The sequence below is a fragment of the Lissotriton helveticus genome, chromosome 12, assembly GCF_964261635.1.
Source record: "Lissotriton helveticus chromosome 12, aLisHel1.1, whole genome shotgun sequence".
Taxonomy (NCBI): Eukaryota; Metazoa; Chordata; class Amphibia; order Caudata; family Salamandridae; genus Lissotriton; species Lissotriton helveticus.
The window spans coordinates 292,076,056-292,103,393 of NC_136073.1; positions in this window are offsets into that span (position 1 = coordinate 292,076,056).

Sequence of the window (27,338 nt, forward strand, 5' to 3'; positions counted from 1 at the left end):
TTAATTAACATTTCACCGCTTTACATTTCTACCCTGAGGTGTTATAGCGCATGCACTTTTCATTTACTTTGCACTTGCACTTTATCAGTCGAGATGTTTACTTTATGAATTATTGATTATGATGAAGTTGTATGGCAGTTCTTAATCATAAGGATAACATATTAATCATGTCAAGCCAATAATATTGAATGAGAATTTTAGTTGTTTCAAATGGTTACATGATTCATAATTGTATAAGTTTTACATTAGACAAGAAAATGTCACCAATGGTTTTATGTCTTTGTTGATGTAACAACAAAATCTCAACTGAAAATAATTATGTAGTTAGACAACGATTTAATTACAGTTTTTTGCATATCATTTAACAATTCAACAATACTGGTGAAATCTTGAACACAATCAACAAGAAGTATTTTGTCGACATCTATTACTGTAATTTACATGCACTTGTCACTTTAAGAAATGCTTTAAAAGGTATGATAAAGCTGCTGCGCTTTTCATGTGATCAAGGCCCTTGAGGGGTGAAACACGTAATTGCTGACATTAAATAAAACTCTCAGCACTCGTTTCGTGGTCCGTGCTCCGTGTTCTGTGAGTAATATTGCAAGCCGTGGTAGAGTGCTTACAGCGGGGCAGTTTACATAACTGCCAGCGCTGCATCTTCGTCTCCCTAGCAAGAAATACCTTGCCTAGAAGACCGGCGCCACCTGGTGACTGGGCACTGCGGATGGCCTATGCCGAGGCGGTGGGGTATGTTTGGCAAATTCGATTTTTGATCATATTTCTCCCTCAATTGCAAACCTGTGCATGATTTGAACTGGATTATTCATGCTGCCTATAAATTTGGACATTGAAACTTTGTTTTTCCTTCCAATTATCAGTCACAGTGTATTGTTAATAAACCTCGATATCCGGTCAAGTTCCTAGTTTAAATGACACTGATTTTAATCTTGGTTTTTCAACATTGCAACTCCATATCTTTTCACGCCAATTATGCTGCATCATGGGATGGGTAGTCCTGCCGGGGCCATGGCACGCGTTAGAAAGCTGACTCACCGAGTAATTTGCACCCTGTGTGTTTATTTGCAATGCCTTCCCGAGGAAGCGGCAGCTTTATTTCCCATCCTGATGCTTTCTGCACATATTGTCAAGATAGGAGATGCCAGAGACTGGGCTGATGCGAACTCTGTGTCCGTAGAACAGGTCAGAGGTCAAATGCTGGTGGATCGTTTCCCAGTGTTCTTGTATTATCGCATCCGAAGTTTTAACCTAGTGACTTTGAGAGGGGCCATTTAACAGCATTATTAATTTTAATATTGGCAACGTGTTTTACTTTTTATGTCTTTAGGCAACATTTATTTCTATCTTTGGGGGTTTAGGCATCGCACCGCATTCATAGCCAAATTCCCAACCAGTGCAGAGGGCATGTTTAATATATGTTTTCACTGTGACTTTGTGCTTTTCAAAGTATGCTTTTCAAAGTATGCTCTCTATGTCTATTGAAGCCTTAGGTGGGATAGGCTATTTAGACTACTGTTGCAATGGCGCCAAAACATATTGACAAAGGCTTAGATTGAGGCTGATCTGATCTATTAAAACAGAGGCAGTACCTTTACTGTCCCGAGTCTGTGTCTCCTCCCATAGATTTGGATATTGTGCGGTTTTGCTTGGCCGCGGGAACGGCCTGCTGCTGTGGCGGATCTGGGGCGCTCAGACTGCTGCGTGCCCATTCAGAATTGAAGGCTCGAGCTGGAGGACAAAGCATTGGCAGCTCCTTTGGTGGTTTACAGATTGATCTACCCACTGTGGATTTATTGTGACATTATCTGAACAATCAGCAAGCATCCACTTGGCTTTTATTGATTGAACACTACATGTACCAGAATCCTTAGTGCCTATTAGGCGCATGAACACGCCCACTGGGGCGGAACTTTGAATAAAATTGTATCAGATGTTCAACTCAGCTGCTGTTTTGTTTTTATCGTCTGGCTCGTGAACAAGAACGGAAGGTTCGAAACGCGTCGAGCCACAAGCATATGATTGACTGTGGATACCGCTGGTGCTGCAGGTCCCCAGAATCTGAGGATAACCTTCTATGTGGACGTTCCTACAGGGGCAACCTTTCAATTTGGATATTGTGCGGCTTTGCTCGGCTGCGGGAACGGCCCGCTGCTGTGGCGGATCTGGGGCGCTCAGACTGCTGCGTGCACATTCAGAATTGAAGGCTCGAGCTGGAGGACAAAGCATTGGCAGCTCCTTTGGTGGTTTACAGATTGATCTACCCACTGTGGATTTATTGTGACATTATCTGAACAATCAGCAAGCATCCACTTGGCTTTTATTGGTTGAACACTACATGTACCAGAATCCTTAGCGTCTATTAGGGGCATGAACAAGCCCACTGGGGCGGAACTTTGAATAAAATTGTATCAGATGTTCAAATCAGCTGCTGTTTTGTTTTTTTTGTCAGGCTCGTGAACAAGAACGGAAGGTTCGAAACGCGTCAAGCCACAAGCATATGATTGACTGTGGATACCGCTGGTGCTGCAGGTCCCCAGAATCTGAGGATAACCTTCTCTGTGGACGTTCCTACAGGGGCAACCTTTCGATTTGGATATTGTGCGGCTTTGCTCGGCCGCGGGAACGGCCCGCTGCTGTGGCGCATCTGGGGCGCTCAGACTGCTGCGTGCCCATTCAGAATTGAAGGCTCGAGCTGGAGGACAAAGCATTGGCAGCTCCTTTGGTGGTTTACAGATTGATCTACCCACTGTGGATTTATTGTGACATTATCTGAACAATCAGCAAGCATCCACTTGGCTTTTATTGGTTGAACACTACAGGTACCAGAATCCTTAGCACCTATTAGGCGCATGAACATGCCCACTGGGGCGGAACTTTGAATAAAATTGTATCAGATGTTCAACTCAGCTGCTGTTTTGTTTTTATCGACAGGCTCGTGAACAAGATTGGAAGGTTCGAAACGCGTCGAGCCACAAGCATATGATTGACTGTGGATACCGCTGGTGCTGCAGGTCCCCAGAATCTGAGGATAACCTTCTCTGTGGACGTTCCTACAGGGGCAACCTTTGGATTTGGATATATATATATATATATATATATATATATATATATATCCAAAACATCTCCTCCGAAAGAAAGAGGGATGGCCACACGGGGGACGGGTTGGAAACGCTTTAATGAAGTTGAGGCGGCATAATGCATTTCTTCAGATGCCTTAGTGTTCAGGAGGCATTTAGGACACTCAAATATGTAAGTCCAGCCACTTCCTCATTGGTAGGGACCTGCTCCGCCCCCTTTCCTTAATGCTTGCTCACCAACCCGCAGTTCGAAGGAACTACAGGTCCCAGGATGCACCTGTGATCCAGGTAGGTGCTGCAAGGGTAATATGCAGTCACAGTGGAATGGCAGGGTGCAGGACTCACGATGATGTAAAAAATGCCAAATTCCTGCATAAATAGATCTTCCAGCATCTCCTTCGAGTCCCCATCCACCGATTCAGCCTTCGCTCCAGGTAACTGTGTAGGCAGAGGCATGAGTGTAAATACAACCCGCCCTACGTATCTCCGCCATTTAGTATCCTGGATTGAAGAGGCGGGGCACAGAACATCTGATCCCTCGGTGCAAAAACAACCCGGAGAAGGGTAAGTGTAGTGTATATAATACACTACACTTACCTACGAAATAGGATGATATTAGACCGCCCGACAGGTATCAGGATACTGATACAAGTACATCTTGTTTCTTTCAGTCATCATCCAATAAACATAAGAGAGAGGTGGACGGTCAGAGTGCAGATCAGAGGAGCACTTGAATACATCATCAAACAGGAAGATAAATCCAAACCTTCCAAGCCTCAATTCAAAAAGAAAACGTTAGCTGGACTAAAGGTTAGGCATGCCCCGGATATTGAGGCCTCTGCTTCTGAGCGGGGAATGGACAGTGACAATACTGGATTCAATTGTCTGAAACTACTATGCTTACAGATTCCAGTTCACGAGACCATTATCACCGCTCCTTAAACACAATGTACAAGGTCTTAACACACACTATGAAAATGTAATTGTATTTTTCATCCACGAGGTGACACAGCTGTCTATAGACTATAACAATGCTTGCCCAGGACTCGCAATGATAGTTTTCATTAGAAATAATAAGCATATCTGGGTTTATTTAGAGGAGCGCTTTTCAGTAACTAGCAAGATCTCTACAAGCTGAAGCTTCGGCCCAACAGCTTGCTGATATTTCTACAAGGGTGTTCAGCTTGTGACAAAGTTGGGGATTAACATCCTTTCTCTTTAGGTATCCAGGATTGGAACATTCAGTACAGGGATTCTTAACAGAACACACATACACACCCAGTTAGGTTAGAGACTGCATAGTAGAAGTACACCAGATTTCTAAATTGTTTTATATGCCTGCATATATGCATTTTATTAGCACAATAGTGGAACTTTTTACTATGTTCACTGTCTTGTTACTTCCAATAACTTTCATCTGCATCTGTCTATTGATCATGGCAGCACATATAATTTATACAAGAATCATGTTGGTTCTATTAACTTTGAAACAATCCCTCAGTGCATTCCTTCTATACTTCTCTGAGCGAAAGAGAGCACAAGAGTTTGGGCAAAAGGGTTAGAGATCTGCTTCCACAATCTCTGGAGGATCAGGGTTGTCAAGTTCAGTGGTTGCTAGAACCATTTGCTACCTGCCTAGGATAAGGGGTGCTCATGGTGGTACAGTGAACTAGCTAGCTCTTAGGACAACATATCCTGAGGGGGTGCATAGAATTAGTCTGGTACCATCACAATGGTTATGCTTGCCACAAACGCCTAGTTCCTGCCATAAGGTGAAACTACACAACATGGTGCCGCCAATGTTGGTTAAATTCTTAGTTTAATGGATCACCTGAGTAGTTCCATCGTGCCTTCTCAGAGACCAATATTTTCCTCCGAACCGCAGACCTCCATGGTAGTAGGGAAAATCCTCCTCAGCTGAGTGGGTAACCCCTATGTATTGGCTGTAGGCTGTTTGAGCTTGAAATTTTAAAGCATTTACTTCCCAGTGTCTATATCCACTCTGTAATTCATCTTCTATCAGGTCTAGAAACGCAGGTCCCCATCCTTCAAACATTTCAGACAATAACACACATGCTGTTACTTTAAAACTATTACACCATGGTCTACCTTTGTGGCTTTTCAGTTTTTTAATCAAGAAACAATGAGGCTAAAAAGAATTCTGTGTTTTTTCCGCAGCTTTGGGTCCTGATGAGAACTCCATAGCAATGAGCAGTTCGAAACGCGTAGACCGTTATGTAGATAACCATAAGGATGTGAAATACAACAAACATTGTTTGAAATTAGCCAAACTGAGAGCTCAATTGTTTAACGTTGTCTTCAATGGTTTTGTAAAGATTCAAAAAAGTCAACCATTTAAAAATCTGTGTAAATAAACATAGGTGTGCTGCTTGTGGGAGTGTGAATGTCTGACTAGAGTGAATGATGGAATGTATGAATTGATTAGGCTAATCTTTTTAGTAAATGTATGATTTTTTGTATACTTTTGGATTGTGATGTAGATAATGTAAAGTTTGATGAAAAGCAAAATTGATAAAATGTGTTGAAAATCAAAAATAAAATTAAAAGATGTATTCAGACTGATTGATAAGTCTTAGACCCATGTTGTGTTCAAATCCGACATGTTGATGTTGATTTAAAAGATAGTAACATAACAGTATTGGCAGTATTTTTGTTTCTTGTTGGTCAGTGGCTTGGCCTAACTGTTGGGAGCCGAAACGCAGTGGTGTTTTTTCACCTTTGTGGTTAAGGCACACAATGCATTTAGGACAGAGGTGTTTTCTGCTTAGGTTACATTTCTGGCTGCAGACAACACTACACAGTTATTTCACACCTACACTGAGGATGCAATACCGGATGTCTACACTCCTTATGAGGCAATAGTAGTGTCTTTTACTTAACAGGAACACATATATTGGTTTAAAGGCACCATCAATCACGCAACAGAAATGTTAAACTGAAGCCACTCAGCAATGACGGAGCGACATGGCCAGTCTTAGCTAGATACACACCGCATTCTAATGTTGATAATTTACAAGCAGCAGAGGAGTAAACACTATACAAAGATTTTGTAACAACATATAGAAGTCTTACACAATTCATTATGCAAACATTGACACTTAGCCCTGCGCAAGCTGCACAACCAAAATTGGCTACTCCAGGCATCAGCCTACACATGCTAAATGCTGTCCTGGGAAACTTTCCAGTCAGACAGGAGGAGATTTCATTCTGGATTGCAGAAAAACAAGCCATTTGAAGCGGTGTTTCCCATACGGGCCTGCAGGAAAAACAAAGAATATTAACAATCTGCCTGCCGATTGGAATGGCTCCCCCTGTGGAAGACTGCACCACCTGGGGCACAGGTTTTGCTGCAGTATAACACAGAATGCATGGTACCTCTTCTTTGGCTGTTTTGCAAGAAGGGCTAAAACAGCTTCAGAATGAGTATTGGCAGCACCTGCCCTGGACTTGGGGATGAAACTGAAGGGCAATTTTGCCGCAGTAGAAACCATTATGTTAATCAACACAAAAGGGTAAGCAGCAGTATTGAGTATACCCCAAAGGAATTTGACTCTTGTGCAGCAGAAACGCAAATTACCTATAAGTATCGAAGAAACATATGCTACGCTAGGCAGAGATAATTTGGGAGACAATCCTGGTAAATCACAATTGAAGAATGAATTCTTAAAATTTTAACTGAAAGCAAGCACCCGGCTCTTCAACAGAGAAGAAGTGGGGCAATTTCCAAGGATATTATAAAGGGGTGTGTCTACTCAACAGTGTTATGTTTCCTATATGTACCGCAATATAGGCTCAGGTAGCAATAAACCATTCACCTATATTTCCCCTGCCATTACACTTCATAACATTTTTTGGGACTGATATTTTACCTAGTTAAGGTACTGCTTACAGGACATGGGGTTTTCCCTGAAAACTAGCCTCAATCATTATGCATGAGGATTCTTGAAAACTATCAGGACAACCATCTTCTGCATAATAAATATGTTTATGGGTCAGGGGGCGCTAGCGAGCCCGAAGCAAGATGGCTGCACATTAGTGCAGCCCTGCTGGTCGGGGCCACAATCCGTAAATAATCCTGCATCTCTCCCAGTCATACTGGGACCCACTACAGCATATTCGGACCCCCTAATTATAAGCAACAGACTGGTGTAGCTGCGAAAGTCCTTGGTGCAGGATTTTGGGAGGAAAAGCTGGTTTTCATTTTCTCACTGACAAAATGGCGGCGCTGGCGCTGTGATCGCTGTTACTGCTGGAAATGGTACTATAGTAAAATATCGGAGCCGGCTGGTGTCGGAGAGATAAGCCGGCCGGAATGCGGTGAGCCAACAGCGGAGTGATAATTTGCAGCGAGACAGGTGGCGTAGTGAGATCGGGGGCGAGGTGAGACAGCATCTGTGGCAGAAGCCCCGGAGTGGAAAGTAATTAGCTGACAGGAGAATTGTGTCCACCTACGTCCCTAAAAGGATCCGAAATCGGCCCTGAGGCCCAGGCTGCTGCACAGGCTCCGGTAGGAAGATCGCACTGTGGGAGAGCGAGGTTGGGAAGTGCCGCTAGCGAATGGTACTGACTGTAGCGCTAGCGATATCTCTACGGAGGCCTCAAAATATAGCGCTGAGAGACGATGTGTACCGCTGTGGACTCCAGGCACTGCGGTTTCCTTTCCCATCTGTCAGGAACGCGGAAGTCGGGAATGGAGCTGAACCACTGTGATCCGCCATCTTGGAGACTCGTGTTCTTGTGAAAGCGTGGATTGCTGCTGTGAACGCGCTGCGAGTGAGTACATGTAACATATTCCCATAAAGCTCACATTGGAACATAAAACTAACTTTCAAAGCTGCCACTGAACAGAATAGGTGGTGGAAGGCTGCTCTGCTGTGCTTAGGGGGATTAACACAATCTGGAGATAAACTGTCAGCCATTTTGTCTGCGGTGACACGTGGCTTTGGATGCTGGCGCCCAGTGGGGAGGGCGGAGGAGCTGGCTGAGGTCCCGCAAGGCATGTTTTATCTGTGCCAAGAAAGACTGTGACTTGACCATTATTGGGGTTGCAACGATAAAGGTGCTTACAATTTGTATAGCTGTCAGAACCAGCCCAGGCCTCTTTGTGCAGTGCGCGTGAAATTTGCATGAGTACATACAATTGGTATACGGGCGCCGGAGGTGACACGACTGAGGCCTGGGCCCCCTCCCCCGCACCTTTATGCTGGAGCTATAAGACTACACTTGTAGGTGCAACCTCAGTACTAAGATGGGCAAATCAGACAAGCAGGTGCAGCCTAAACTCTCCTTTGACTCCAAACACCTTAAAATGTCAACTATGCAGGCAACTACAGACACTGAGACTGACATGGAGGCAGGCGGCACCAGCAAACTGGAGCGCATGATGCTGGCTATGCAGCAGAGTTTATAAACCATTGACAGAAAAATTGATACCCTCAACCTTTGCATGGATAATATGGAGACAAAACTGGACAAACTTAGTGTGCGTATAACTGAGGCGGAGCAGGAAATGTCAGACCTCTGAGGCGGAAGCCGGAGGTGTTTTCGTTCGTTTTTTAAAACTGTGTGAAATTGTGTTTAACTGTGTTTTTAAATTACTGCACCTACCCAGAGCTATTTGCAGATAGTCCCGCCAAGCTGGCACCCTAGAAACAGCGGATCCTATCGCTGTTGAAAGGGAAAACATCCCACGGACGCCATCGCTGATAACGCGAGGCCACGCCCACCCGCTAGGCCACGCCCATCTCCAAGCCTATGTAAGCGCTGATTGATAGCGCGACGCATGGAAATGTCAGACCTCTGAGGCGGAAGCCGGAGGTGTTTTCGTTCGTTTTTTAAAACTGTGTGAAATTGTGTTTAACTGTGTTTTTAAATTACTGCACCTACCCAGAGCTATTTGCAGATAGTCCCGCCAAGCTGGCACCCTAGAAACAGCGGATCCTAGCGCTGTTGAAAGGGAAAACATCCCATGGACGCCATCGCTGATAACGCGAGGCCACGCCCACCCGCTAGGCCACGCCTATTTCCTTTCTCCATAAATGTGCTTCCCACGCAAGCGCAGCGGACGAGCGCAGCGGGAGCACCGTTTGCGCGCCGAATTCGAGCCAAAGTCTAGCCCGTCTGCGCCCGTCCGCGGCCGGACGGGGCGCGGGGTCAGAGCCTCTGTCACCTCTAAGTCCCTCGATATACGGTTTGACAGACAAGAATTGTTAGATCTATGCCCTACCATTGCCCTTCGCTGTAAACACTCTATGGAGGCTACATCGATACATAGCTGCACTTTATGCACCTTCACTCCTGATAAATGCCTCACCACATTTAACACGAAAGGGCTGCTAAAAGCGGCGTTTCTGAATTGCAGATCCCTTAAGAAACATCGTACTCAAATTTATCATCTCCTTGAGGATGAGGAACTCAAGATCTTGTTTCTCACCGAGACCTGGTTAGATGAGCATTCTGACCCTGATATAATAGAGGCCATGCCACCTGGATATTCCCTCTCCAGACTCGATAGGAAGGATGGCAGAGGTGGGGGTATTGCTATAGCAACTAAGGCACCCTTAGAATGCTCCCTATCTCCCCTCTCAATAGATCATAGTGAAGCAGGTTCCTTCACTATCTTAATAGGGCCGAAACACTCCCTTTCAGGTATCCTTGTATATCGACCCCCAGGAAGGCTTCACGACTTTACATCTAGCCTTATTGAAGCTGCAACTCACCTAGCACTGAGAAAAACCAGATTTCTAGTGCTGGGAGACGTGAATGTCCACTTTGACAATCCCCTTGATAGTGAGGCCTCGGACCTAAAGGATGATTTGCTCTCCTTACAGTTAGAGCTCAAAAACCAGGACCCAACTCACCAACTAGGACATTTGTTGGATCCCATTTTTGGGAACTGGAACGGAGTACTCCCTCTGCCCCCACTACCGATACCCTGGTCTGACCATTTCGTGATTCCGATGCAAATACAGATTGCTGCTACCGAACTCAGTCCTGATACTGCTCAACGCTATCAATGTAGAAAATGGAAAAATTTCTCCCTTGACACCTTCATTAAGCTACTTGATAATGCTGGTCCTCCTGGAGGGTTTGACTGTGAGACAGCCTATAATCAGCTACAAAAACGCATCTTAACAGCTTTAGATAGCACTGCCCCTACTCGCACGCTGACCAAAACCAAGAGGGCCAGTAAAGCTAATCCGTGGTTCACCCAGGAACTACGTTTAGTCAAATCCGCATGTAAAAAACTTGAGCAGACATGGCGCATCAATTTCTGCCCAAAAATTAAAACCTTGTATAAAAAAGCTCAAAAAGACTATAACAAAATGATTCGAGCCTCCAAAGCATCCCACTATAACACTCGTATCACGGAAGCAGAGAGTTCCTCGAAAGAGCTTTTTAAGATCTTTAAAGAAATCTCTATAATGACTTCGAACAATACTTTCCATAATGATTCGGTGGATACTTGCAACAAGATCGCCAAGTATTTTGCTGGCAAGATCACTGACATTTATGCCAACTTCTCGGGTGATATAAAACCAGGACACGACTTTGTTGAGAGGGAAGATGCCGCTTCCACAGACTTCTGCCTGTGTAACTTCACGGTCCCTCCCCCGGAAACCTTTATAAAAATCTGGCTCCCCTCGGGACCCTGCTCCTCCCAAAATAGTAGCTGCTAGTCTAGCTGTCCTGGAGCCGCACCTTAGATATGTGTTACAAATCTCCTTCTCTACAGCCTGTCTGCCTGAAGACTGGAAAAAAGCAATTGTACTTCCTATAAAAAAAAAGCCCAATGTGAGTCAGGAAACCCTAGAGAATGTAAGACCTATATCTCTGCTACCTTACCTAGCAAATGTCGCAGAGAAAATAGCCAATACTCAACTTATGGCTCACCTTGAATCTCAAAATGCTTTACATAGCTCTCAGTCTGGTTTTAGATCGGGCTACTCAACAGAGACAGCGCTCCTGAGAGCGACTGAAACCTTACGGGAGGGAGCAGATGAGGGTAAGACCATGGCACTCATTATGTTGGACCTCAGTGACGCGTTTGACACTGTAGCACACTCCATCTTGCTACAGTGTCTAAACAAAGCTGGGGTCACCGGGAAGGCATTGGGCTGGCTGAAAGCTTTCTTAACCAACCGGAGCTTTCAGGTTCAGAGAGGCAACTTTCTCTCGGACAGCATAGCTTTAGACCAGGGGGTACCTCAGGGCTCGGCCCTGAGTCCCACCATGTTCAACCTCTACATGGCCCCGCTGGCAGGGGTGGTCCAATCGTACGGCGTAGAGCTAGTCTCGTACGCCGACGATACCCAACTGCTGATCTCCCTGTCCCAAGCCCCCTTCTTGGCTGCCGAAAACTTTAAAACCTGTATGAGCGATCTTGCAGATTGGATGACCCAACACTGCCTCAAACTTAACGGCTCTAAAACTGAGGTGTTAATAATTGGAGGTAAGGATACAAGCTGGACCAAAGAGTGGTGGCCATCCTGTCTGGGGTCTTTACCCACTCCTAGCAGAGAAGCTAAAAATCTAGGTGTATGGGTGGATACCAAACTCTCCTTTGACAGCCATGTAAACAAAATTGTAGGGAAGTGCTTTGGGGTCATAAACTCTCAACCGTACCCTGGACCTCCTCCCTTTGGAGGCCAGGCATACCATGACTCAGGCCCTAGTAACTTCTCGTATGGATTATGGCAACGTGCTTCTTCTTGGTACTTCGGAAAAGAACGTTAGGAGACTGCAGGTACTACAAAATTCAGCAGCACGGTTAGTATTGAGACTTCCTAGAAGAGCTGCTTCTAAACCCACCCTGCCAACCCTTCATTGGCTGCCTATTAGGAAGAGAATTCTGTTTAAAGCACTCCTCTTGTGCTATAGAATTATCTCTCATAAAGCACCATCCTACTTGTCTGACCTAGCTGTTCCGTACGAGCCAAACAGAGCACTTCGCTCGATGGGAAAGGGCCTCCTCATGATCCCCCGTATAAAAAAATCCAGAATGGGAGGTCGGTCTTTCCGTTCCCTGGCAGCAATCAAATGGAACTCCCTTCCCACCAATATTAGGCTAGCAAATAATGAAGCCACCTTCAGAAAACTACTAAAAACGTACCTATTTGCCCTTTAGGCTCCCTACCTCCACTGTTCTCTGACACTTTCCTTTAGCGCGGGGATACGCCGGGAGGCGTCACCAGGCACTTTATAAACCCCTTTATTATTAATATTATTTAGCGCAGCACATCTCCAACACAGAAGACAATGTTGAGAACGTTGCTGAGTCCTGCACACAAATGGAGAGGTTACTGGCAGTGATACAAGCGAAAAATGAGGACAGTAGACAGAGTGGCACTCATAAAAATGTTGGCAGTACCACCATTTTGATATCTGTTAGTAAATATTCCTATTCACCTCACACAGCATTTTTTCATCACACTACAGTCCTTGCTGATCAGACTAACGTGAGGAGGCAAAAAACTAAGGGTCAAATGGGAGACATTAACACGCCCATATGAGATGGGAGGCTTCACCATACCTGAAATGCAATTGTAATTATTTGTGTGATCACGCACAATATGCCTTTTACTGGCAAAACGCACCACCTTTTACACCACATGTTGCGCTGGAGGCGGTTCACCCAATCCCAGTCAAAGCGATGATTGTCAATAACACCACTCGTTTTTTATTGGGATGAAATAGACACAGTGAAATGTACATTTCGAACCTGGCAGTACTTTGGACAGTGTTCTACGAAACTTCGGCTGTATGCGGCAGCAATGCCATTGGTTCATCATATGGATATATCTGTAACGGGTGAGGCAGGATCTCTTAAGGCACTGCACGATGTTGAGGCGCAAACAATGGGCGACATATATCATGGTGTGAAGTTTATAAGTCTGCAGGAGTTTGTGGGGGACAGGGAGAATATTGCTATGTTGACCTTCATCTACAGCAGGTTGAGGGCTGTGTTGCGGAAGTTATACCCCAGCTTCCCGGATGATCCGCCAGCTCTGGGGGCCTTACAACCTATATACACCACACAAACTAGAAGCAAATTGGTTTCACATCTATACACAGCCGCACAACAGGACAAAGGGACCATTGAGGTGGGCTCTATGGCCAAGTGAAATGCTATACTGCCGCATTATTTGACGGAATATGGCTTAAAGGATCACTTGAATATGTTGTCTGATTTAGACAAATCCGCTGCATTTTCACACATTGAAATTTTAGAGGACACAACTGATTATGACACAATATATTGTTACCAACATTATGGTCATCACTTTTTACATCAATCCAGTATCCCACATGATGTTTTTACATACCACCAATGGGAACATTGCCCAACACCACTGAAAGGTAGTTCATGAATGTTTGCACAGAAGTTTTCTTATTTTTCAAGGTTCAACACTTCTGACCCAACCTCATCTTACTATAAGGTTGCACCTACAACTGCAGAGAAAAATATGCTAACAAGCACAAAACAGATTTACTCTGCATCCTTTTTTCCCCAACTGTCTTAGCAAGGTTTCAACTTAAGAAAAGAGACTATAGGCATAAAATTAGGGCTGGGCGTAGTTCGTGAAGTAGTGCTACGCATAGCTACGTGAAGTGCACTTCGCACTACGCGAACTAAGCGTAGCACTACGCGAACTGCATAGTACCCTGTTCGCACTGTGCAAGTTGCTGTTTTCAATGATAGCACAGTGCGGACAAGCCTCCGGCACGGTGCAATCATTGAAAACGGCATCTTGCACAGTACGAGCTGTAGTTTGCTGCCGCTCGAGGAGATTTTTACTCGAGCTGCAACTTTCTCAACGCGGACTGATAGTTTCTCATCGCGAGCAGTTGCAAGCATACGCGACCACTTGCAATGAGAAACCAGACCTCCCCACGTTGAGAATCTCGCCAGGAGGTTTATTTTCCATGCTCGCGATCGGCAACTTGATGTTGCTGATCGCGAACGAGGAAAAAGTCTGGCCAGGATGTCATTTTGCTTGCTTGTGCTACGTGCAGTTCGCGTAGTGCAAAGTTGCGCAAACTACGTGAGCGTAGCGTAGGGCTTTGCCCAGGGTTACATAAAATCATTGTGGGGTTCAAAGGAATTGCAAGTTTGGGGAACAGAAGCACTATTTCGAGTGTGCCTCATTCCACAGCAGATCATATTCCTAAACTACTCTGTTCAACAGACTTCCTGTCTTGGACTGGCCAAGAACACACCTGGGATTCCCTCACCATCACAGTTTTGAGGGGTGGCAAAACTTTACAACACACAGAAGCTCTCCCCGGTGAGGGGAACTGGGGCTGCGAGCAGCGTGCACCTCATAACGTGGTGTTTTATTCATTATTGTGTTTTATCTATTCAGCATTTGGAGCGCTTTTAAAATTTGATCACCTTTTACTACATTGATCTGCTTTTGTCTGGGGGGCTTGAAAAAGTTAAGGGGAATTATTTTATTGAGGCACTCTGACACCTTAACACTTGCAGCAGGCTTTGACTGCCCTCATTCGGCACAACCGCTTTTGCCGACACTCGGCGGCGGTGGGCGCCATCTTGAGTCAGGCGGGGACAGCGCTCTAGTCGCGCCGTCCCCCCGCCCATCTGACTACTTAAGTGATCTCTTCCTCGCGCTCGGTGCCCTACAGAAGCTCTCCCCGGTGAGGGGAACTGGGGCTGCGAGCAGCGTGTGTCGGGCGATCAACAGGCTCCAGGCAGAAACCAGCTCCTCAGAAGAGTAGACAGTGCCCCCCTCTGTTCCTACGACACAACACCCCCTGCGGTTCGCAAGCACACACAGGACGGGCGGTGACGCCAGAAAAAGAGAGAGACCTAAAACCCTTAGGTCTCCTTGTGTGAAGACAGGGTAGTCAGACAAGGTACACAAATAGGAAGCCGCAGCCTGCAGGGGAGAGAAGAAAACAGACATACAACAGACTGCTTAGTACACTACCATAAGAGAACAAGGACAACTAATCTACGTTTTTTTTTTCTGTAATGAGTGTGCTGCAAGGCTCTTACCTGCCCAACGTGTATAACGCACCCAAAAGGTATCCACAAAAAAATAATAACATACGAACCAAAAAAGGAGGGTGGATACTTAGGTCTCTCTTTTCCAAAGGAATGATTCCACGGAAGAAATGAAGGGTTCAAACACAGTCACTATCACTTCCAAAATAGAAGAGTCCAAAAGAAAATGTATTTCAGGGTCGTGATACTTCTCACTGAGTCAGCAAGGGAAACAAAACAAAGTTCACTCCAGTGGAGCCGCTCCCGGGCGTTTCCCACCGAGAAACAGCTGACGGACGCTAACACTCGGCGTCCTTCAATCCAAAGAAAGGAAAAGCAAAATCCATCGGCAAAAGTCCTGTCAGATAACTGACACGCCGAGAAACCACTGCGGATACCCCAGTATCGGGTAAGAGTGAGCAGGGATACAGCGGAGTCTTACAGGTCTGGGTGACGGCCAGGAACGCCAAACCGGTGATCCGCAATCAGCGGGAAAGGAAGAGAGGTAAACAAATCCGGTGTGCACTGCGGTGAGGGGTGCTTGCACAGTGCCGCGAGGAGAGTAGTTGAAGGGTAGGTCGCAAGAGCCAGCGCGGCCGCGCGAGGCTTCTGCAGCAGGGACGAGGAAAAGAAACACGAACCAGTTCAATGGAGCAAGAACTGCAACAATGATCCAAGGGTCGGGATTCAGGCAGGATTCCAAATGAAAACCAAGCACCGCCGATAGGGGAATGGAGACATAAGAACCTCCCAGTCGGCATCTGATTGGTGCATGAGGATCATAGTCTTCTGCAGAGCGCCTCAAGGCATTCTGGGACTTGTAGTCCCTGTTAGGCAAAAATCACCTAACAACACACTCAGAACATGCCCTAAGAGCTCCGGGTCCTAACAGTACCCCCCCCCCAAAGGTCTTCTCACGGGTCTAGGCTTGGAGGGATTGAGCGCATGGAATCTACGCACCAGTCTAGGGGCATGAATGTTTTCAGCAGGTTCCCAAGTTCTATCCTCTGGCGGATAACCCACCCAATCAATGAGATACTGGAGTCTGCCTCTGTGTCTACGTGAGTCTAACACCCGTCTTACTTCATATTCGCTTTCACCTTCGACCATAACAGGGGGAGGAGGGGGTTCAGGGAGTATTGGGGTCACATAGGGTTTCAGAAGGGAAGTATGAAAAACAGGATGTATTTGCATCTCGGGGGGCAGCACCAGTTTGAGGGCAACAGGAGAGATGTCTTTCAGTACTTCAAAAGGCCCAAGATAGCGGGGTTGTAACTTGCGTGGCCCTTCTATTCTTAAGTTCTTTGACGATAACCAAACTCTGTCGCCCACTGCATAAACGGGAGCAGGTCTTCGATGTTTGTCCGCTTGGGCCTTCATTATCTCTTTAGCTTGCGTTAGTTCCCTTGTCGCCAGCTCCCATATCTGTGACAGTGTTTGGTGATGGTCAAGAACCGCAGGATTCAGTGTGTCAGAAGGGAGTACTTCAAGAGGTATTATTTTGGGATGATAACCAGTGGTAAAAAAGAACGGAGAGATCTTGGAGGCTGTATGGGTGGAATTATTGTATGCGAATTCGGCAAGGGGCAGGGCTTGCACCCAATCCTGGCATGTAGTAGTTATCAGACACCTGAGGTACTGCTCTAAGGTTTGGTTTGTCCTTTCGGTTTGGCCATCGGTCTGGGGGTGATATGAGGAAGACAACCTGTGATCAATGTAGAGGGTTTTACACAACCCTTGCCAAAATCTGGAGATAAACTGGGGACCTCGATCTGATACTAAAACAGAAGGTAAGCCATGTAACCGGACAATTTCTTTGATGAATATGCCTGCTAAATCCACAGCTGAGGGGATCTTTTTCAGGGGGACGAAATGGGCCATCTTGGATAACAGATCTACAACAACCAAGATTGTGGTGTACCCATGAACGTTAGGCAAGTCGGTGATGAAGTCCATACTAAGGGTAGTCCAGGGGCTGTTGGGCACGGGAAGAGGTTGCAATAACCCTGCAGGTACAGCATGGGAGGCCTTCTGACGGGCACAGGTAGAACAGGCCTAGACGTGTTGCTTAACATCATGAGATAGTTGCGGCCACCAAAACCATTGTTGGCAAAGACGTTTAGTCTTGTTTTCCCCGGGATGACCAGCTAAGGGCATGTTATGACACCATTGTAGAACAAGGCGGTGTAATTCGTTATTAGGCAAAAAGATTTTATTATCATGATACCACAGATGGTCCACGATGGTGTTGTTTGGATCTTGTAACCAAGTGACCTGATCTAGAGGTGCATATGCCTGTTCTAATAGGTCCATGAAGGTATGGGAATCAGGGATCTGGACTCCTAAAGCCACTATTCTACTCTCGGGAATAAGAGGCAAGGGTTTCTCCTGAACCCACTTGTTCTCCTCTCCTAGCCTGGATAGAGCATCTGCCTTACCCTGTCGTATTCCAGGTCTAAAGTGTATCAAGAAATCATATTCCCCAAAAAAGGCGACCCACCGTAGTTGTCTGGGTGTAAGGGCTTTAGCAGTGCGAAAATATTGCAGGTTTTGATGATCAGAATAGACAGTGATCACATGGGAGGATCCTAACAGGTAGTGACGCCACTCCTGGAAGGCCCGTTTGATTGCAAGGAGTTCTCTTTCTCCGATGGTATAATTTTGCTCTGATTGGGTCAGGGTTTTGGAGAAGTACGCCACAGGATGGAGAGTGCCTTTTAGACGATCTCTTTGTGATAACACGCCTCCCACCGCATATTGAGAAGCGTCCACTTCTAGGAAGTAGGGTTGTGTTTCGTCTGCGTGTTTCATGATGGGTGCAGAAGTGAAACGTGCCTTAAGGGCCTGAAAGGCCTTTTCCGCTTCCTTGTCCCAGTGGAACTCAACCCCCTTCCTGAGCAAGCGAGTGATGGGTGCTACTAGGTCCGAAAAGTGGTCCACAAACCTCCTATAGAAGTTTGCAAATCCCAAGAAGGATTGAATGTCCTTCACCGATTTTGGACTTGCCCATTCTAGGATAGCAGATATTTTGGCCGGATCCATATGTATTCCTTTAGGAGAGATGATGAACCCTAAAAAGGCTACACTGTGAGTATGGAAGATGCACTTATCGAGTTTAGCAAATAGGTGATGTTCGTGTAGTTTACTCAATATGGCTTGTACATGAGACACATGGTCAGACTCATTAGAGGAGTATATCAGTATATCATCGATATACACGATGACAAAGATATCCAAATATTCCCGCAGTATCTCATTTATAATGAATTGAAATGCTGCGGGAGCATTACACAGCCCAAAGGGCATAACATTATACTCATAAAGCCCAAATTTTGTCCTAAAGGCTGTTTTCCATTCGTCCCCTCTTTTGACTCTGATAAGGTGGTAGGCTCCTCTTAAATCAAGTTTGGTAAAAATGGTGGCCTTCCTAACCTGATCGAGCAGTGTGGAAATGAGGGGGAGCGGGTATTTGTTCTTGATAGTGGCTTTGTTTAACACCCTATAGTCCAGGCAAGCCCGTAATCCCCCTTCCCGTTTGGGTATAAAAAAAATGGGGGAGGACACTGGAGAGGTGGAATGACTGATAAATCCCTTTGCCAACATGTCTTGCAAATACTCTTGTAGGTATTTGGTCTCTGTCTCCGTAAGCGCATAAATGCGGCTAACAGGTAAATCCGCGCCAGGTATAAGATCTATCCTACAATCGTAGGAACGATGAAGCGGTAAAGCTACAGCTTTCACATCGTCAAAAACATCAGAATATTGCAGATATTCAGAAGGTAACGTAGCCCCATCTATCGTGGTTGCAGAACAATACACCGGAGTGTGCCAGTGGTTGATGTCTCTGTAACAATGGGTAAGACAGTGAGCGGAGCGTAGGGTAACAGTTCTAGCGACCCAATCGATATGGGGGTTATGGGTCTGTAACCAGGGTACTCCTAGTATTGCACCGAAGTTGGGTGTATCAATCAGGTCGAATGATATACATTCGCTATGTCCATTATCACACAACACAATGATCTCAGGGGTGTGGTATTTTAACATTCCCGAAGACAGGGCAGACCCATCCACAGCTCTGACATTTTCAGGGATATCTTTCTTAATGAACTGGATGCCCAAAGACTTAGCTAGGGTAATATCCAAGAAATGTCCTGTGGCTCCTGAATCCAAAAGAATAGCCATGGTATGTCTACCTTGTGAAGGGAACACTAACACCACCGAGATGGTAAAGGGTTTGGGAATGGCGGAATAGACGTTTGCCACATGTTTGGAGGTCAGGGATAGCGAAGGACTTGGAAGAGCGACCTCAATACTCCCCAAGTCAACTAGTTTCCCGACGGCATAGGTTTAGTGAATTTAGGCATCCCTTCTCTCAAGGATCCTTTTGGTTTCACCGGACATTCTCGGGCGAAATGGCCAGCCTTTCCACAGTATAAACAGAGATTCAACTTACGTCTTTTCTCTTTTTCTTCGGGTGTTAGGGGGCCACGTATTCCTCCTATCTGCATTGGTTCACTTGTATGTTTGGGTTCTCGTTTTTCAGGTTTAGTTAGCAAAAATTTGGGGAGATCACCGCGAGTTTTTTCACCCTTTCTCTCAGCCAGTCGGTGGTCTAATTTGACCACTAGATCAATGAATTCAGAACAATTTTCAGGGGGATCCACTATTTGAGATAAGATATCTTTGAGTTCGTCTTTCAGCCCTCTGTAAAACAACGAAGTTCTTTTATCGTCAGGCCAGTGTGTCTCTGTCACCAAGCGGTTGAAGGCGGTGATATAGGACAGCAAATCTTTTGAGCCCTGTCGCAGATTAAGGAGCTCATTATCACTTGCCTGCATATACGTATGCCTAGCAAAAAGGCTTTTCATACGCTCCTTAAACAGGGTGAGATTGTATAAGACAGGATCGTCGTTCTCGACCAGTGCTACCGCCCATGAGGCGGCGTTCCCACTTAAATAGGAAATAATAAAAGCGATCTTCGCCGCGTCATCAGGGAATGAGGAGGCTTTACACAAAAACATCAGGTGACATTGGTTCATGAATACCTTAAATTTCTGACTATCTCCGCTAAATCTTTCTGGCATTGCTAACGGTGTTTGAGGTGGGGTGACTACTGTAACCTGAACAGGAGAGGCGGATGAGGCAGGTGTAGGAGAGACCTCAGGGGTACTACCACTAGGCACCTGAAAATGGGAAGGGTGTATATAGCTTCTCCTATGTCTAGCTTGTACCTCATGTGTTTTACTTGCTTCTATCAGTCTAGTGTTTTCGGCCGTTAACCTCTGGTTTTCGTTCCTCATCAATTTCAGTTCGGTTTGTAGATTCACCACTGTGGTAGCTAGGTCTCTGAGGGTTATCTCGTCTGTCTCTCCCTGCATGACCGCGTCGTCCATGACTGTCTACACTCGGGAGGAGTGATAAACGTGGGCTTGGTTTTTCTGTCGGGCGATCAACAGGCTCCAGGCAGAAACCAGCTCCTCAGAAGAGTAGACAGTGCCCCCCTCTGTTCCTACGACACAACACCCCCTGCGGTTCGCAAGCACACACAGGACGGGCGGTGACGCCAGAAAAAGAGAGAGACCTAAAACCCTTAGGTCTCCTTGTGTGAAGACAGGGTACTCAGACAAGGTATACAAATAGGAAGCCGCAGCCTGCAGGGGAGAGAAGAAAACAGACATACAACAGACTGCTTAGTACACTACCATAAGAGAACAAGGACAACTAATCTACGTTTTTTTTTTCTGTAATGAGTGTGCTGCAAGGCTCTTACCTGCCCAACGTGTATAACGCACCCAAAAGGTATCCACAAAAAAATAATAACATACGAACCAAAAAAGGAGGGTGGATACTTAGGTCTCTCTTTTCCAAAGGAATGATTCCACGGAAGAAATGAAGGGTTCAAACACAGTCACTATCACTTCCAAAATAGAAGAGTCCAAAAGAAAATGTATTTCAGGGTCGTGATACTTCTCACTGAGTCAGCAAGGGAAACAAAACAAAGTTCACTCCAGTGGAGCCGCTCCCGGGCGTTTCCCACCGAGAAACAGCTGACGGACGCTAACACTCGGCGTCCTTCAATCCAAAGAAAGGAAAAGCAAAATCCATCGGCAAAAGTCCTGTCAGATAACTGACATGCCGAGAAACCACTGCGGATACCCCAGTATCGGGTAAGAGTGAGCAGGGATACAGCGGAGTCTTACAGGTCTGGGTGACGGCCAGGAACGCCAAACCGGTGATCCGCAATCAGCGGGAAAGGAAGAGAGGTAAACAAATCCGGTGTGCACTGCGGTGAGGGGTGCTTGCACAGTGCCGCGAGGAGAGTAGTTGAAGGGTAGGTCGCAAGAGCCAGCGCGGCCGCGCGAGGCTTCTGCAGCAGGGACGAGGAAAAGAAACACGAACCAGTTCAATGGAGCAAGAACTGCAACAATGATCCAAGGGTCGGGATTCAGGCAGGATTCCAAATGAAAACCAAGCACCGCCGATAGGGGAATGGAGACATAAGAACCTCCCAGTCGGCATCTGATTGGTGCATGAGGATCATAGTCTTCTGCAGAGCGCCTCAAGGCATTCTGGGACTTGTAGTCCCTGTTAGGCAAAAATCACCGAACAACACACTCAGAACATGCCCTAAGAGCTCCGGGTCCTAACAGCGTGCACCTCATAACGTGGTGTTTTATTCATTATTGTGTTTTATCTATTCAGCATTTGGAGCGCTTTTAAAATTTGATCACCTTTTACTACATTGATCTGCTTTTGTCTGGGGGGCTTGAAAAAGTTAAGGGGAATTATTTTATTGAGGCACTCTGACACCTTAACACTTGCAGCAGGCTTTGACTGCCCTCATCCGGCACAACCGCTTTTGCCGACACTCGGCGGCGGTGGGCGCCATCTTGAGTCAGGCGGGGACAGCGCTCTAGTCGCGCCGTCCTCCCGCCCTTTCTTTCTATAACATGTGCAAGCCGGCCAGACGGCGCAGCGGGCTGGCGCAGCGGGCGCGCCGGACGCGCGCCGAAGCCGCGCCTAAGCCAAGCCCGTCTGCGCCCGTCCGCGACCGATTCGCGCCGGGCGCGGGGCATGCTGCCCATTTATCCCCTTCAATCAGGTATGACAGTAGATATTTACTTGCCCTACGTTATAAAACAGTCAACCACTACGCTGATTGCCCCCCTATCGATCCCCTCTCCAGCCCCCTTTTATGTTCACACTGCAAATGGGCTCCCCCCGTTTTAATCTCTGAAGTACCTGATTCACCTCCCCTTTTAAAGACTAATCCCACTTATTTTAAGGGAGGTCTTATTAATGCTAGATCCCTAGCCTGTCATAGCCAAGACATACTTGATTTAATATCAGGCCACGACTTAGACGTCCTTTTTATTACCGAAACCTGGCTCAACGACTCGTCTAATCCCGATCTGACTACTGCCCTTCCTTCTGATTTCACTATCTTTAGGCGCGACAGACCACTCGGGCGTGGCGGTGGGGTCGCCTTCGCCATTAAAAAAACCCTCCCCTGCCATATATTTGATTTAGGCCACCTCAAAGAAAGTGAGGGCATAGGCTTTTCAATCAAAATTAATGCCACTACCTCCTTTTCGGGGGGTCTCATATACCGTCCTCCTGGGAATGCCACCCCTTTTCTTGAGTCACTAGATGAGGTCTTGGGAGCACTTACACTGCACTATCCCAATTTTACCTTATTAGGAGACATGAATTTGCATTTGGAGTCTTCTGCAGACCCCCATGCCATTTCTTTCCAACATTCATTAAATATCTTTGGACTGTCCCAACTTGTTACTGCGGCCACTCACATCGCGGGTCACACCCTCGACGGTATTTGCTCTAATCTTACAACTCTGACCACATCCCCCCCGATACCTCAAATTTGGACTGACCATTTTTTTTATTCCTTTTAACATCAAGACACAAGCTCTCACCTTGCTCAACAAGAAACGCCCCCCCCCCTCCTTTACAGTCAATTGGAGGAAAGTGACGGAACACATTAAACTGGCCTCTCAACCTCTACCTAAACCCCCGAAACCAACTGGAGACGTAACTACCGACTCCCATAATTTCCATGCTTGGATGGACCAAATCGTTTCGGAGAACTCCGTACCTAAAAATCAACATGTGAATCAACATAAAAGAAAACCCAATGCACCTTGGTTCACCCAGGCCCTATCCGATAGCCATCTTCTCTGTCGTAGACTGGAAAGAAAATGGAGAAAAACGTATGATGAGGCTGCAAGGGCACTTTATGTCCAACAAAGGAAATCATACCTCTCCAACATAAAAAAGGCAAAAAAGGAATATTTCACTAAAGCCATAAATGATGCCCACCAAAAACAAAAAACTATCTTCACTATAGTTAAGTCCTTCACCCATCCTAAAACTCTCGCGCCTGAAATCCCACCATCTGCAATTTTGTGCAATCAAATCGCCGACTTCTTCGTAGATAAAATTGCTAATATTCAGAAAGACTTCCCTCCTTCATTGATCACCGCTTACAAGGCTACAGATAACCATCTCCCGCTCTCTAGTTTCAAACCTGTCTCCATTCAACAAACACGTAAGGCAATTTTGGCATGTAAATCAGGAGCTCCCACCGACTCCTGTCCACCTAGCATCCTGCACCACTTGATCGATACAGTTAATCCCTATATTAACACCATCATCAATGAATCTCTCGAGTCCGGGATAGTGCCTAATGACTGGAAGAAGGCTATTGTGAAACCTCTGATGAAGAAGCCAAATAAATCCCCCACTGATCTTACCAATATGCACCCCATTTCATTACTACCTGTCCTTGGTAAGATCACGGAACAGCTTGTACATGAAGAGTTAAAAACTTTTGTTGAGACTGGTAACATCCTGCATCCGCAGCAGTCGGGATTTCGTTCCGGTCATTCCACAGAAACAGCTTTGATCGAACTAGCTGATTCTATTAAGTTCCTGCAGGATGAGGGCAGGCAGGCCGTCCTCATCCTGCTTGACCTAACAGCAGCATTCGACACTATCTCGCATGTCATCTTGATCAATAGACTGCGAGAGATTGGCGTGACAGACACAGTTTTGGCGTGGGTTAAATCTTTCCTATCTAATAGGTCCCAAACTGTGTCCTTGGGTCCCTATCTATCCAGCGAGAAACCTATAACATCAGGAGTGCCCCAGGGGTCCATATTAAGTCCTCTCTTTTTTAACATCTATATGGCCCCCCTTCTCGCTGTGATAGAATCTCATGGGATCCTCGTCACGTCATACGCTGACGACACACAACTTGTCGTTACGATCGACAAAAAGTGTACGAACGCAGATCTGCGTTTCCAAAACCATCTCTCTGATGTTTTTCAGTGGCTCAACTACAATCATTTAAGATGCAATAGTGCCAAGACCGAAATCATACCGCTGAGCAAAGATCTATCCTTCTGCCCGAAGGACTGGTGGCCTACAGGATCTGAGGCCCCACCTAGCACTGTAAATTCAGCACGGAACCTGGGCGTGCAATTCGATTCATCCCTTTCTTTCGATGACCACGTCAGGATCACTGCCGGACAGTGTTTTGGACTCATTAAGTCTTTAAAACATTTTTTTGATCTCCTCCCCATTGCAGCTCGAAAATCAGTCACGGTAGCTTTGATACTCTCCCGACTTGATTACTGTAATGGTTTAATGGCGGGAGTGAAAAAGTCCACCCTTAAAAAGCTGCAAAGCATACAACATGCAGCTGCTAGATTGGTGCTGGGACTTCCCAGAAGGTCATCAGCTTCAATGGCGCTGAACACTCTCCATTGGCTACCATTACACAAAAGGATTCTTTTCAAACTTCTCCTTACTGTTTTTAAAACTATGAAAAACTCAGGACCCCATTACTTCGCAAAGCGCTTCATACATTACAACCCCTCACGATGTCTGAGATCCTCTGGTACTAATCTTATTACCATCCCAAGATTTAAGTATAAAACCAGGGGCGGGAAAACCTTTACCGTCCTGGCAGCTAGGGCATGGAATAATCTACCTGTCAAGCTTAGATTAACTAACAAAGAGAGCACCTTGAGAAAACTCCTAAAGACATGGATCTACCAACAATCAGACACCTCTGTACTGGCAGCTATCTAGTTTTAGCTTTCTCACCATGTACCATCTCTCCCGTACTTGCTGCATGCTAACTCAGCGCCAAGATGCTCCTTCCGGAGCGAATGTCTGCGCTCTACAAATACCCATAAATATCAAAATATCAAATGGTAGGAATACGGTAGATGACATCATGCATACAGTTTCATACAACTCATCAGACCCCAACTGGAAGGGATGGTTATTTGGGCCTACAGACACAAATAGATGTCATGCAAATCAATAAGACAGAGAGAAAGGGTTAAGAGGAGCAAGTTCAATTCCCCCATATGAATAAATGTAATTTAAAAAGTACTGGCTCGTAGTTTGTGTTTGTGAGAAAGCAATAGTTTCTTAAGAAAACCCTGACTCACCAGCCTAGTTGGTGGCATGCTTCATCATCAGGTCCCACCTAAGGTGCAGAGTGCACCCTGGCTGTGCTGCAATGCCTGAACTACAGCGGAGCAGGTTTATTATGGGTTGTGTGGTGCTGGGAATATGATGTTAAAACTATCTATAGAGTCCCTTTTTTAAATTAATTTTAACTGTGGGCCCTATGACAGGGTTAAAAATAAGGAAATGAAGATATGTGTAGAGCTTTAGGTTTGGACTCAAATATCCTAAGGGTAGGTCTACATGTTTCAGCTAGTCTATTTAATATGCTGGCTTTCCTCTGGACCAGTGTGAAAAAGTGTATAAACCAGTCAAGGTTGATTCTTCCAAACCGGATTGCATAAAAAGTGTCGCACGTGCTATGGTGCGATTGAAGTAGTGGAGAGAAACCAGTTGTTTCCTCCTAATAATCCTGAGATTGTGCTATAGCGATTATGGTAGATTAGCCATAGACGACATAAATCCAGCAAAGGGGCAGTTTCTGTAGTCACATGTTCATCAAGGTCTACTGCCCTCTGCTAATATCTGTTGCAACCTTGGTCCGGGATTACAGACCAACTAGTTTCCCTCCACTTTTTTTACTACACCTTAGCGAGTGCAACACTTTTTACGCAATCAGTAAAAATCCGTAAAAATGGTTTTCTTAAGAAACCTATTGGTTTCTCACAAACTTGAGGTTTCAAACTACGAGCCAATTATTTTTGATTATATTTATACAAATAGATGTCAAACAAGATTCAGGGGTACCACTGAAGAATTTATTATCCATAGGCCGGACCAACATTATGTACAACAAGAGCATCTGGGGTGTGGTGACATCATACAGTGTTGAGAAGTTATGCCTCGATTGGCTAAAAACCTCTACACTGTCCCAGGTGAAACAACACTTATCCTTACTATGAGAAGACATGGATGTGAGGGACTTTTTATTGGGTCACAGAAAGCCATGTCAGAAATGTTTCTTATACGCTGTTTACAATGAAATTTGGAAAATCTCTCAACAAGAAGCTGTGGAGAGACTTCATGAAATTGATGTAATTAACCTAGAAAAGGCCCTAGAATTAGTTGACAATGGTATGACCGCATTAACATCCAGGATTTATGTTCTGGGCAGCATTGTATCTTCTGCTATAGATATACTAGAACAAGATTTTTCAATACCACAGCATGGACAGTCTCAGCTACGTTCTATTATGTTGTTAAGCTGGAAACTACAATCATTGCGTTCTGGTTATGTGCCATTGCGATTTGTCGACAGTACGTCCCTGTTCTATACATACAATCTAACAAAGAAGCAGATAACAATGGCACAGAGAGGAGCAAAATATACAATGCTGCATATTGCAAAACTGGATCAATTACCTTTCACTGAGTCACCATCCACAGAATGGTTAATTCATGGCCATACATTGTTACCGGTCACAACTTTCCAGTTTTAGTATTGCCTAGAACAACAACAGGTAGGTAGATATGAATATTTGGGTAAGAAATTCATCAAGGAATCTTGGGAACTGCTGTATAGATTTTGATGCAAGAGTGGAGACACAGAAATATTTCTCAGCTGTACTGACTGCGAGAACTCTTTAAGTGGATCTCTCATATGCCAGGATATCATGCTTCACAGGCGTGAAATGGTTCAGTTGCAAATTTATCCTGTCATTTGAAAGGGTCCCCGGTTGCCTTGATTAATCCGGTGTTCAAATTGCTCTCAA